This window comes from Lepus europaeus, chromosome X (genome assembly GCF_033115175.1).
Source record: "Lepus europaeus isolate LE1 chromosome X, mLepTim1.pri, whole genome shotgun sequence".
Taxonomy (NCBI): Eukaryota; Metazoa; Chordata; class Mammalia; order Lagomorpha; family Leporidae; genus Lepus; species Lepus europaeus.
The window spans coordinates 59,461,477-59,475,260 of record NC_084850.1 but is presented as its reverse complement, the minus strand read 5'-3'; the positions used below and the strand labels follow the sequence as shown (position 1 = coordinate 59,475,260).

At 42.2% G+C, this 13,784-nt stretch overlaps 1 protein-coding gene across 4 annotated transcripts in view; it reads left to right on the top strand.

Moving 5' to 3' along the window:
- Positions 1 to 5,316: 5,316 nt before the first annotated feature.
- KLHL13 (kelch like family member 13) overlaps positions 5,317 to 13,784 on the top strand; it is a 182,254-nt gene continuing 173,786 nt past the window's right edge. For 3 of the 4 annotated variants that reach the window (XM_062183168.1, XM_062183166.1, XM_062183167.1), the window contains exon 1: positions 5,317 to 5,597. The gene's annotated coding sequence lies outside the window, so the exon portion shown is untranslated. The remainder of the gene's footprint in view (positions 5,598 to 13,784) is intronic. The other variant, XM_062183169.1, reaches the window with a different exon arrangement.

The window sequence follows — 13,784 nt, the reverse complement described above, 5'->3', positions numbered from 1 at the left end:
TGACAGAGTTTCCTTCCTTTTCAAGGCTGACTAATACATTCCATATTTTCTTTTTTCACTTGTTCATTGATAGCCACTTACATTGCTTCCATATCTTGGCTATAATAATGCTTGAAATAAGTATGAGAGTGCAGTTGTCTCTTCAATATATCAATTTCAATTCCTGTGAATATATACCCAGAGATGCGAGTGCAGTATTATATGGCCAAAGTATCTCAACTGACATTTCTCAAAAAAAGAGGTATGAATGGTCAACAAATATATGAAAAAATGCTCAAATCTGTAGCCATTGGAGAAATGCAAATTAAAAAAAAACAATGAGATATCACCTCTCACTTGTTAGAATGGTGATTATCAAAAATATATACCATAATAAGAGTTGGCAAGGATGTGGAGAAAAGCTCTTACACACTGTTGGTGGGAATGCAAATTAGTACAATCATTTTGGAATATACTGTGGAATTTCCTTAAAAATGAACTTACCTTTGAACTTTTGTTGAAAATCACTTGTTCATATGTGTTGTGAGTCAATTTATGGACTTCTTCCTGTTCCATACTGTTTTGATTATTATAGCTTTAACAGTAAAAATTAAATCAATTATCTTATCCTTCAAACTTGTTCTTTTGAAAAATAGTTGTTTTGGGTAGTTTTATTGTTAGGATTTCCATATGGATTTTAGAATCAGGTTGTTACAAAAGAGCCAACTGGGATTTTGATTGGGGTTACATTGCAAGTATATATCAATTTTAGGGGAATTGACATCATAATGATATCGAGTCTTCTGCTATATGAACATAGTATCTTTTTCTATTTATTTAGGTCTTTTATTTATCTCAAGAAGGTTTTGTAGTTTTCAGGGTGCACGTTTTATACATCGCTAGTCGGATTTGCTCCTAACTCCTAGAACAAGAGCCTTCTGTGTATACTATTCAAAGCCCTTTTAATCTTGAGATATTCTTATAATTAGTGGTTCCATTCAATAATAGATTAGATGAGTGTTTCAAAGTAATGTCAGTTGACCACAGAGACAAAACTCTGTCCTAATACTTTTCAATCTGTTCTTTAATTGGAGTTATATAACTGGAATCATGTAGTTTCACATTAGGTACATAGCAGGCTTGCATTCAGACTGACTAAGCATCAGCTACCAGCATTGTGTTCTTTGTGGGGTGTGTATGTGTGTGTGTGTGTGTGTGTCTACATCTGCCTATGTGATAGTTTACTGAATTTTTATAAGTTTATAATTAAATTGGTATCATCAAACTTTTGAGGACATGACAAATAGAATTCTAAGATGGCCCTCAAGATTTTTGCCTTCTGGGGTACACTTTATATATCCTTCTCTCCTTAAGTGTGGGTGGGAATTATTAATAAACTGAGATTTCACTCACATGACTAGATTACATTACATGACAAAAAATGAATTTTGAATTAATCAAAAGGGAGGGGTGGGCACTTGGCACAGCAGTTAAGCCATGGGTTGGGATGCCCGAATCCCATATTGGAAACATTTGAGTCCTGGCTCTGCTTCTTTTTTTTTAGTTTGGTTTTTTATTTTTGCTTTTTTTTTTTTTTTTGACAGGCAGAGTGGACAGTGAGAGAGAGAGATACAGAGAGAAAGGTCTGAAAGGTCTTCCTTTGCCGTTGGTTCACCCTCCAATGGCCGCCGCGGCCGGCGCATCGCGCTGATCCGAAGCCAGGAGCCAGGTGCTTCTCCTGGTCTCCCATGGGGTACAGGGCCCAAGCACTTGGGCCATCCTCCACTGCACTCCCTGGCCACAGCAGAGAGCTGGCCTGGAAGAGGGGCAACCGGGACAGAATCCGGTGCCCTGACCGGGACTAGAACTCGGTATGCAGGCGCCACAAGGTGGAGGATTAGCCTATTGCTGGCTCTGCTTCTGATTCCAGTTTCCTGCTAATCCACACTTTGGAAGGCAGTGGTGATGGCTGAAGTACTTGTATCCCTGCTGTGCATGTGGGAGACCTGTCAAATTCTTGGCTCCTGGCTTCAGCCTGGCCTACCTCTGGCCATTGCAGGTATTTGGAGAGTGAACCAGAAGATGGAAAATCTCTCTGCTTCTCTCTGTCTCCCTTTCCATTTCAAGTAAAAATAAATCAATATTTTTCAAAGGGAGATTATCCTGGATGAACCTGACTTAATTTGGTGAAAGACCTTAAAACAGGGACATGGACTCTTCCTGAGGAGAAAGAAGTTTTCTTGCTGGCCTTGAATAAGCCAACAACCATGTTAATTGTCTGTAGGGAGGAGCAACCTCTAGAGCCTGTATATGCTAAAGAACTCAATCCTGTAACTACAAGGAATGAATTTGCTCAGCAACCTGAATGAACTTGGAAGGAGATTCTGTGTTCATATGAGAACATAGCCTGGCTACCATGTTGCTTGCCACCTTGTGAGCTCCTGAACATTAAATATCAGTCATGCCTAAACTGCTGATGTACAGAAACAGGTACTAAATGTATATGGTTTTAGGTCCCCAGGTTTGTAACAATGTGTTACTCAGCAATTAAAAGTAACTAACATTGTGGATGCTTGTAACAATGTGTCACTCAGCAATTAAAAATAACTAACACAGTGGATACTTGTGCTGACATTTGAACTATTTGCTATTGCATTAGTTTCCTAGAGCTGCCAGAACAAGGTGCCATAGTCTGGGTCACATAAAGAAGAAAAATATATTTTTTTAAATAGCTCTAAAGGTTAGGCATCCAAGATCAAGGTGTCGCCAGGTTTGGTTTCTTCTAAGGCCTCCCTCAGCTTGCTTCCTTTCTGTGTCATTACATGGTTTTTGTGGGCACACATCTCTATGTCCTAATCTCTTTTTATAAGACCAATTGTATTGGATTAGGAACCATCCTAAAGACCTCAGTTTAACAGTTACATATTTAAAGATCTTATCTACAAGCACAATTACATTCTGAGGTGCTGGGGGAGACCCAATTCAGTGCATAATAGCCGTAAAGCTGTTTTTGTATTCTTTTCACAAGTAATATTTTTTTTGACTTTCTTTTTAATCCCCGAACCTCTGTTACATACAAGTATTCATAGTTTACCATGATGTTAACATGGTTAACATGGAAAAATCCTCGTTATTCTTATCCCTAGTTTCTAGTAACCAATTGGTCTGATATTGAGAAAGATAGCACATTGTGAGTACATATATGCATATGTGTGTGTGTATGGTTATGGATTTTATATATCGATCTTATTTGAAATCCCAGATGATGTTGTGAAGAATATCAGGACTTTTTTTTTATTATCCTCACTCAAAATTCAGAAAAACACACGTAGACAACTGAGGGAGCTAACTTACTGTCATGTAGCATATAAGTGTCTTCTGACTCTAAGTATAGCACTCCATCCACCAGATTAACTGTTCTGACAAAGTATTCTAGCCCCAACAACAGGCTTCCTGTTGAGTAAGCATATTTGAAACATCTTACTCTAAGTTCAAATGCATATTTTATAATTGCCCCATCTCATCAGCTTTAGTATGAACTCTGGAGGGTTTTCTCCTTGTGTGGATAAGGGCTGCTTGGGCCACACACAGTTATCCTGTTTACTTGACATTTCTGTTGGGGAAACTTATTGTACAGTAACCTCACTTGAACTTTTCTAAGGCAGGGATGATGTAGTGATTTGGACACACATCAACTCAACTTATATTTATTTTAACTTGCATGCTAGTTTTTTTTGATACATGCTAAAATTGATTGCTTTCAATATATCTCCTCAATGAGATTGTAAAACTGTTGTAACAGGTGCTTCCCATCTCATAGGCATTGAGTGTGTAATGTAGGTATATAAGTACAATAATAATAGAATAAGCATGGTGAATAAGCTAACAATGTGTCCTTGTTAACAAAGGTGAATTGAGTTTTGAATACACTAACAGGCAAAAGATGATAATGCAAAATCCATGTGGCTGTAGAGTTCTATTTTCACCAGTTCAGTAAAGCCTAGCAAGGCAGTGTTCCTTTTAGTTCTAGCAGGTTTCTGAGTAGCTGATTATTCTTAAATTCACCTAAACCCACTATTAGAATATCAGTACATGGAAGTTGAAATACCAAGTCAGCAATGTTGAGCAGATTAGCCTATTGAAGAACTATCTCCCTTTGCCTACCAACACTCATCATCATCTATAACTTCCTTCAAAAAGAAAAACAGAGAAAAAGAAAACACAAACAGTGATTGAACTGGTTGCTAAGAGCAAATTCCTATTTTTTTTCCGAGGAGGAGTCTGGAATGAAGCAGAATCTGCAAAGGAAGAAGTAAAACAAGGTGGCCCCAGGCTGTAACCGTCAAGAAGGCAAAGAATGAATTGGAGAGACAAGGTGAAAAACAGGCTTGACTGGGGTTTTGGTTGGGGGCTGCTAGGCTGACAACTGGGAGGAGAGAATGCAGATTCTGACTCAGAAGAGCAGTGAGGCCAGAGCTTGAAAGCAGTATAGCATAGTGGTTAAGAACTTGGGCAAGAGACACATCACTTGAAAGTCTGGGTCCTGCTCTGGCCCTTATTAATTGGGCACCTTGCTTAACTTTTCTCATTTGTAACCTGGAGATAATAACAGTGTGTATCTCATGGAACAGCTGTGAGAACTAAGTGAATTTAGTTTTGCTCTTGGTTCCTAGTAGGTGCTCAGTAAAATGTCAAGCTGCTTTCTTTGCGATTGGTACTCTACTTCTTAACACTCTGTATTGCAGTTGGGAGGGGGAGAGCTGAAGCACTCAGCTGCGCTTGAAGGGTGATGAGCAGTTGTGGGAGAACCTGGGTCGGGCTTACTTTGAGATGCAGGCCCCAGTGAAGTGAAGTGGCACCACTTGCAGAGCACACCCTTTGCCGGGGGCCCTGATGTGGCTATGAGGAAGCCAGGGCCACAGCTGGCAGGACGCATGGGTGGATCTCCTTCAGTGGCTGACCCTGGGCGGCCACACTGTTTCTTCTCCCTGAATACTTGACAGTTTTCACTTCTGCCTCCTGGGCATTAGAAGCCATGTGTGATCACAACCGACTGTCCTGATTTCAGAAGCGTGAGGGCCACTTGGCGGTCATCCCGCTTCAGGGCCCGGCCCTGCCTGGCTTTGGCTACTGCTGGGGAGTTCAGCTCGGACCCCACACGGTCCTAGCCCCAGCTCCCCGCGTCTCCCGCGCAGGCGCCGCCAGGCCACCCCCGCCGCCATGTTTCCCCCGCCCGCACGCTCCCTCCCACCACTCCCCCCTCCCCTCCCCAACTGGGCTCCCGCCCCGCTCCAGTATCCTCCCCCACCCCCTGGTGAGGTCAGGCAGAGGCTCTGCCGCTGCGGCCGCGGCAGCACGGCTCTTATTCCCCGGGAGCCCGGAACAGGGACTTTTGAAAATCACTGGAGCGGCGTTTGGGTTAGGGTTTGCGCTGTCTGCTTGCGAGAGGACGGGGTGAAGTGGTTAGGGGGCGATCAGAGTGTTGCAGAGGTGCGGGTGCTGGTACCTCGCGGCAGGAGGCAGCCCCGGCTGTGCCGCGCGACTCCCTCTTCAGCTCTCGGAGCGTGAGCGCAGCTGCGGGCGGACGAGCGGCGGGACGCCAGGACGTGGCAAACGAGGTGAGGCAGGGTCTCAAAGTCACGGGGGCTCCACCAGCAGCTTCTCCGTCTCAGCGACCCGCGGGACGTGGCAGGGAGTTTGATTTGCACCAGGGGCGGTGGGGCAGGGAACCAGCTTCGTTCTTTGCCCACCTCCCCCACCCCGGTTTCTGCCGCGTGCCGGTGCGCACCCTCGTCCTTACACCTTCGCATCGCTGCCTCTCGGTTCCTCTGGCCCCGCCGGACGCCTGAGCTCTTCTAGGACCGCAGAACCCAGTTTCCCTAGACTTCTTTGTCATCCCTCCGAGAGACTCTTCTACGGACTTCGCTGTCGCTCCCCTGACGCTCTGGGGTCCCTCTGCCCGTTCAGCCCCACGGTCTCTTGCCCTCTAACACTTTTCTGCTTTGTGCGTCTTAATCCATCTGTCCCTTGGATTATAACTTGGGAGGCACCGCCGCTGGTTCCCAAGTCACGAGCACACTCCCCTTCTTCCTTGAAGCTTTCAAATTAGCCCTGAACATCTTCAGCCCTGACTGTGTTGACTTTTGGGGGTTAATTACAGTTGATTAATGATTTTGTTGGAGGCTTACAGTCTAGTCTCCGGATTACTGAAACTGATGGGGTCTTTCCTTCATTATATATGCTTTAGGCGATTCTGCCAAGTAACTTTACAGTTTCTTTCTGGGGCTCAATAACTTAGTCCAAGACCCACAGCCACTTAAAATGTATGTATGCATGTTTGTATGTAATCCATGTATATGGTCCTAAGGTTTCTTCCCTTCTTCTGGGCAGGCCTGAGAGAGATGGGGCGGGTGTGTGTGTGTGTGTGTGGGGGGGGTGTTGGTGGGATTCGTGAAACCTTGCTCCATTTCTCCGTCTGTAAACTAGGATGTTCCTTGTTTTAAGGCAGTTAAAATACTTGGTTGGGAATAAAGGCTTTTCGGTTAGCATAGACTCCTTACTAAGCACACTGCACGGGAACTGAGAGACTCTGGGATTTAAAACTGCCTCTGTTAGGAGGGCATGTGCCCCCTCCCGTGTTTTAAAGAAGCCACAGTTTCAGATCTTATGTTTGTATAAACCCACCAGAAGCAGCATTTTCCAATACTCCCCTTAGGGATAACGTTGCTTCATCCCCGTAGCAGTTGCCCTGTTAGTCCCCAAACAGGTTCATTTGTTCACTTTCACGCAGTAATTAGTGCATGAAGAAAACTGAATAGGAAGCAGAAAGTAGAGGCAGGATACCAGTGAGCAAGCACATGTAGACGTGTGCCGCTGTGTTGCAAATAGACTGTGCCTAGTGCTCAAATTTTAAAACAGAAAATGCAATAAGCAGTCATAATGTAATTTTACATCTAAAAACATCGGCTCCCTTAACTAAGTTCTTACGAATACCATTATACCTAGCCCTGATAGATTTGTGGACTTTATGTGTGGCCAGGTGTTTTCAGTGCCACTGTGTGCATTGATTGCCAGCACTCTCAGAAGAAACCAAGTTGTGGATGAAGATAGTGGCTAAGCTGGTAGCACTTCTTTGGGCAGGGTGACAAGGAGAGTGGTTTCTGCTGCAACATCAAATGCTGCATTTTTAAATAGATAAATAAGAGCCCTACGTGCCTTTAGAAAGTGTAGTGTAACTGTATGGGGGTTAGTTGATGTTTTGAAGAGAGTAGCTTTTAAAGAGAGGTGATGAATATTGGTTATAAATCTAGTTAGGTATATTACAGGTGATTTGTAGTTTTCCCCATTCGTTTGGGAAATCCCTCAGTTCAGTTTAGTTTTATTTAAGAAAGGGAATGTGGTCGAGGAAGTGTGCTTATTCTAATAGGCCCTCCTTTATAAAGCTGGAATTTTCTATTTTTTAAAAAAATATTTTATTTATTTATTTGAGAGATGGGGTAACAGGGAGAGACAGAGAGAAAAGTCTTTCAGCCATTGGTTCACTCCCAAAATGGCCACAATGGCTGAAGCTGAGTCCATCAGAAGCCAGAAGCCAGGAGCTTCTTCTGGGCCTCCCACGTGGGTGCAGTGGCGCAAACACTTGGGCCATCTTCTACTGCTTCCCCAGGTCATAGCAGAGAGCTGGATTGGAAATGGTGTAGCCAGGACAGAAACTGGCACTGACACATCAGGTGGAGGCTTAGCTCACTATGCCACAGCAGTGGGCCCTGGAATTTTCTAATTTTTAAAAATATTTATATTTATTTATTTAAAACCAGAATGACAGGGAGAGAGAATATGAGAGACACAGAGAGAAAGAATCTTTCACCCACTGGTTCACTTACCAGACAACCACTGAGGCTGGACCAGGCCAAAGCCAGGAGCCAGGAACTCTATCCAGGTCTCCCCTGTGGGTTGGCAGGGGCCCGAGTACTTGGGCCATATTAGAGCTGTGTTCTCACTTGCATTAGTAGGAAGATAGACTTGAAGAGGAGCAGCCTGGACAGGAATCTGTCCACCAAGCAGCTGCTTAACCCATTGCATCATGATGTGTGGCTCTAGATCTGTAATTTTCTTGGCAACCCATTTTCGAAAGACATGAAGCTTGAAACTTTTAAGGAAAGAAGTTTGTATCATTTTGTTCATGTTTTTCCCTTTATGATTATTATTGATAGTAATTCTAGTCTAAGATCACCACTAATAAGAATGTGATTATATAGTAAAACTGTTTCCCAGGAGAGAAAAAGGTGGGTGTGTTATCCATAGCATTTAAAATTTTGTTTTAATTAGTTTCTAACAGATTCAGTGTACTTTATAGATACAAATCTAAGAACATACTGATATTCCCTTCCTCTCTCTCTCCCTCCCTCCCTCCTTCCCCTTTTCTCCTTCCTTCTCCATTTCTTTATTTTCTTTTAGTTTTTGAAATAACATTTTAAAATTACATTACAGTAAAAAAGACTTAATACTTCACTGAATAAGAAATTTAACAAGTAAAAAGCAAAAAACAAAACAAAACAAAAACCCTAGTTTAGTGGGAATGTAGGCAAGAACTATAAACAATAATTGAATGGAAAAATGACCATTTCACACAAGTACAGTACATTTTAAAATAATCATGGATCATTAAATCTGTCATAGTATAACATTCTTAACCATTGGTTTGACAAAGGCACAGAACAAAGTTTTACAAAATACTGTTACACACAGATATTTCTTCCTTTTTTCTTTTGTTTTTTAAATTTTAGCTCCCATATATGAGGGAGAATATGCAGTATTTGTCATAGCTTTTATTTTTATTTATTTTATTTATTTATTTTATTTTTTGACAGGCAGAGTGGACAGTGAGAGAGAGAGAGAGAGAGGTCTTCCTTTGCCGTTGGTTCACCCTCCAATGGCCGCCGCGGTAGGTGCGCTGCAGCCAGCGCACCGCGCTGATCCGAAGCCAGGAGCCAGGTGCTTCTCCTGGTCTCCCATGGGGTGCAGGGCCCAAGGACTTGGGCCATCCTCCACTGCACTCCCTGGCCACAGCAGAGAGCTGGCCTGGAAGAGGGGCAGCCAGGATAGAATCCGGTGCCCCGACCAGGACTAGAACCTGGTGTGCCGGCGCCGCAAGGCGGAGGATTAGCCCAGTGAGCCGCGGCGCCGGCCTATCATAGCTTTTAAAAAAGATTTATATATTTGTTAAGGCAGAATGGCTACCACAGGAGCCAGAAATCAGGAGCCAGAAACTCCACCTTGGTCTCCCACATTGCGGGGCAGAGGCCCAAGTATTGGGCCATCTTCTGCTGCTTTCCTATGTGCAGGAAACTGAATCAGAACTGAAGTAGCCAGGACTTGAACAAGTGCTCCTATTTGGGATACAGCTTAACCCACTGCACCACAATGCCAGCCCTGCCATAAGCATTTTGCTGTGAATCTTAAGTAGGACTTGATATATAATTGATAGCTCACCTGTTATACCTAGAGGTTATTAGACTTGATATTTTCAATGTTACCAAATGCCAGTGTGGTTTGCTGTTGTATTATCTTCTTTTTCATTTTCTCTGCACTATAAATTATGTTTCTTCATGTAGTTTGAATTTTAGTGTAGGCGATGAGATGAAAAGAAATGAGACTAACCAATTTCAAATTGTTTGATTTTTATTGATGTATAACAAACTACTAAAACCTCAAAATATTTTTTGAATGCATTTGTCAAAGCTAATCTATTTGCTATGAAATAATACCAACTTAATGGGAATTATTGTGTTTCAGAAAATGTAGAAAGAATTTGGAAAAATGAACAGCCCTAGAGAAGATATTTTAAAATTAGAAAACTGGCTTTCTCAAGTGACATTCATAACAATCAAGATTTTTTAAAGTTTATTTATTTATTTGAAAGTTAGAGTTACACAGAGAGGAGAGGGAGAGGGAGAGAGGGAGAGAGGGAGAGGTCTTCCATTCGATGGTTTACTCCCCAGATGGCTGCAATGGCCGGAGCTGCACCGATCTGAAGCCAGGAGCCAGGAGCTTCTTCCAGGTCTCCCATGTGGGTGCAGGGGCCCAAGGGCTTGGGTCATCTTCTACTGCTTTCCCAGGCCTTAACAGAGAGCTGGATCAGAAGTGGAGCAGCCGGTTCTCGAACCGGAACCCATATGGAATGCCGACACTTCAGGCCAGGGCATTAACCCACTGCACCACAGTGCCGGCCCCAAGAATTATTCTTTAATTTAGTAATGCCCATTATAAAATCTGTTGTATGCCTTCTGTGTGTCAAGGCTCTTTGCTTTTGTAGGGTATCCCAGTGCTGATAGTCTACCAGAGGACGTAGACAATAAACAAGTAAGCAAATAAAGAGTACCCCTTATAGATTATAGTAAGAATGATGAAGAAAATAAATATGGAAATATGACATAGAGAGCTGGGAAGGGCCTACTTTAGCAAGGAGGTCCAGGTGAGGCTTCTGTAATGGTTAATTTTTAAGTCCCTTGACTGGATTAAGGAATACCTAGAAATCTGGTAAACCATTATTTTGGGTATGTCTGTGAGGATATTTCAAGAGAAGATTAGAGTGTAACTCTGCGTGGAACAGGCAAGGAAGATCCACCCTCATTATGGGCTGGCACCATGCAATCAGCCAAGACCTGAGAGAGCAAATACAGAAGGTGAACTGGTCTCTGCTTTGAGACCTGGGATGGTCTTTCTTTGTTGCCTTGGACATCAGAACATTAGGCTCCATGGCCTTTGAACCCTTGGTCTTTTACCAATAGCCCGTTGAGTTCTCAGGCTTTTGGCCTCAGATTGAGAGTTACACACCAGCTTCCTTGGTTCTGAGTCCTTCACATTTGATTGAGCCACGATGCTAGAATCTCAGGGGCTGCAGTTTGTGGACAGGTTGCTGTGCAACTTCTCAGCTGTCATTACTGTGTGAGCTAATACCCCTAATAAATCACCTCTTATGTATCTGTACATACCTTATTGGTTCTGTCTCTCTGGAGAACTCTAATACATCCTCTCAGAGAAGGTGCTGAGTAGAGTACCTGAACAAGAAGAGAGAATTGGCCTGCTTTGTTAAGCTATGGGGGAAAAACATTCTTTCTGAAAGAAGGAAGGCCTTGAGGCAGAAAAATAGACTTAGGATTTATGAATGACAGAGAGTCAGTATGACCAGATGCTATGGAGCTGAGTCAGGTAGTCGTTAAAGGAGGTGTTAGAGCGCCTAGGGAGAATCATATAATAGGTAAGTAGCACTTGGAGGTCCAGAGAAAATATTTTGAGTTTGATTCTCAGAACGGTGGGAAGCCATTGAAGAGTCTTCAATGACAACATCATTGACTGAAAAAAGATTGAGCCAGTGGAAGTAAAAAAAAATATTTCACAGAGGATAAAATGGAAGCCTACCTATTCAATGGTTTGCATTAATTTCTGAAACAGAAAATACTTTGGTAAGTATTCTAAATAAACATGTAATTCAGTTCTATTTTGCTTAGGCGAGGGGAAGGGAGAATGGAAACTCTGAGGTGAGTATGTTAAAAAAAAAAAGCAGTATACTTTCCACTGCCATATTGTCACCTGTGCTACAAGGTAAGTTGTAACTAACTTTATTAAAAGTCAGAAAATTGTTCAACGTAAGAATTGGTTTTTCACAGAACGTTTTATTTTCTTATAGAGATGTTTCTTTTGGAAGGTTGGCTTTTTCATTTGTGTATAAAGAAGTAACTTAGATTTTAGAAATTTCAGAAATAGCTTTTGGGGTCTTAAGAAGTGTTTGCCACTGCCCTTTAGCTGTTATCTCTCTAAAATTTTCAAATTGCTATAGCTTTATTATTTGAGAGATTAGGGTTACTGTGTTGTTTGAGTCTTAATGGAATTTTATTGCCCTGAGCCCTTGCTTAAAGGTAATCCAGCTGTAAGTTCTTGTTGGCCCCAACCAGGAATGCAGATTGTTATGACATTCCATAGGGGTAATTCTAATATTGTGGGGAAATAGCCTGCAAAATAACTTTGGGCAGCTCTTGTAAGGTCAAATTCCAAATCCTTAACTGAGCACTCAAGGATCCTCCACAATTTGACCTCAGGCTACTTTCCCACACATTCATATTATTCTCTTACACAAATCTCTGCAGGTTTAGCTAGACTTTCCTTGGTTTGGAACTTTCATGCTTAGCATTATTCCTAGCATTGAGTAGGTTCACAATAGGTGCTTCTATGATGGGTGCCTTCCATTAGAAAAACTCTTCCCTTTCCTTTCTATTATTTCAAATATCCGCATGCTAGTCAAGGAAGAGTGCAAATCTCAGATTCTTTTGAGCCTGATCTTTCCCTGTGAAGGTAAACAGCAGTCACGCACTTGCCTCATTATATCATAATTATGTTGATTTGATGCCTGGCTATGTCCACACTAGCTTCTGGCTCTATGAAGGTGATCTGGACCTTGTCTGGTTTGCACATCATTGTATCCTGAGCACCTGGCACTTGATATGTGCTCTATAAATAGTTATTGAAGATTGAACAAATACTGCCTTATAATGGTTTTCTTATTGGGCTACTTAGATCATTTAATACTATTGTGAGGGAGGCCCCAGGCTAGGCTTATTCCAGGTTTTTGTTTCTTTGAGGAAGAGATATAGATAAAAGTGAGCAGGAAAGCAGTCTATTTAAAGGCAAAGGGAAAATGCACACTCAGGAGGGCGTGTGGACAACTTTATAAAAGAGTGATGCAATTAATAAAGTTCAGGGTCATCCTTTTGTAGGATAGGAGATAATGTCTGAGGCAGGTTTTACTTTAATATTCAAATGGGAGCAGAGTTTTGGAGGGACTTGAATGCCATCCCTTACCATGCCTAGTTTTGGGCAATCTCCTAAGTATCCTGGCATCTGGTGTATTTGTGGCTGCAGTATACATGGTGAGATCTCAGAAGTGTCATGGCTTCTGGTACAGGATAGGAGTGGGATTCAGGTGCACTATGGGACTGGATTGCCAAGCCTATAGCCATTTTGGACATTTCTAGCTGATACCATCCTGGCAGCTATATCTCATCCTCTTTTTGAGGGATGGGGTTTTGGATGGTAGTTGGGGGGCTGTAGATGTAGCTCTGGCACCTGTGCTGGCAGTCTTCAGTTCTTTGCTACTTCCTTACCTATATCAATACTATTTTACTTTTCACATGTTTGTCTGGTATTCTGAAGCAATTCCTGAGAGTGGTTGTAGAGAAAAATTGTTCAGGACACAATCCCTATAGTTGCCTGTCTGGGTTTGAAGTCTAACTGGGAGACAGTAGCTGGAGGATACTGGATGATTTCGTTAACCTTTCTATAGCTCAGTCATCTAAAGAACTGATTTCTTAGGGTGCTTCTAAGAATGAAATGAATTAGTATGCCCACAATTTGCTTGTAATTTTCAAATTGCTAAAGCTATGAAAACTGATAACGATTTTGTTTTGTAAGCTAGGTGTCGACACTCAGGTGGTGGCAAAACCTAACTTGAACTCACATGAAGATTAGCCTACATAATGTTAATCTTTATTTGCATTTGCTCTAGAATTAATAACAATGTTTACGAGGCAGTGTCCAAACCGTAATGGGGTATTACATAGTATATAGTGTATGCAGGTTATTGCCTATCTAAAAGTCTGGACATTTCTGAATTCAGAAATACATCTGCCACCTAGGTTTTCAGATAAGAGACTGTACATCTTATGGTAAAGTGTTTCAATCAGGGACTTGTACATGGTAAGTAGTTGCTGTGGGTGGTAGAGATTAGGGAGGTAAATAAATGACTTTAT